The sequence below is a fragment of the Octodon degus genome, unplaced genomic scaffold (genome assembly GCF_000260255.1).
Source record: "Octodon degus isolate 3935 unplaced genomic scaffold, OctDeg1.0 scaffold00004, whole genome shotgun sequence".
In the NCBI taxonomy this organism is placed as follows: Eukaryota; Metazoa; Chordata; class Mammalia; order Rodentia; family Octodontidae; genus Octodon; species Octodon degus.
In genome coordinates, this window is record NW_004524580.1 from 10,284,551 (window position 1) to 10,284,778 (window position 228).

Here is a 228-nt window from a genome sequence, read left to right on the forward strand (position 1 = left end):
CTTTCCCTGATACCCTTAACCTTTACTTACAGGAAATGTGATCAAAGCAACTCTCGTGGGTAGACTTTGAGAGGGATAAATTATGAAATGGTAGCTTGAAAGCATTTCAAGGAGCAAAACTTGATCCCAACACTTTTGGAGAAGCACTCTCATTTCTTCACCTAGAACAGTGATTAACCACTTTATCTGCATATTAGCATCACCCAAGGAAGCTTACCAGCAACAACC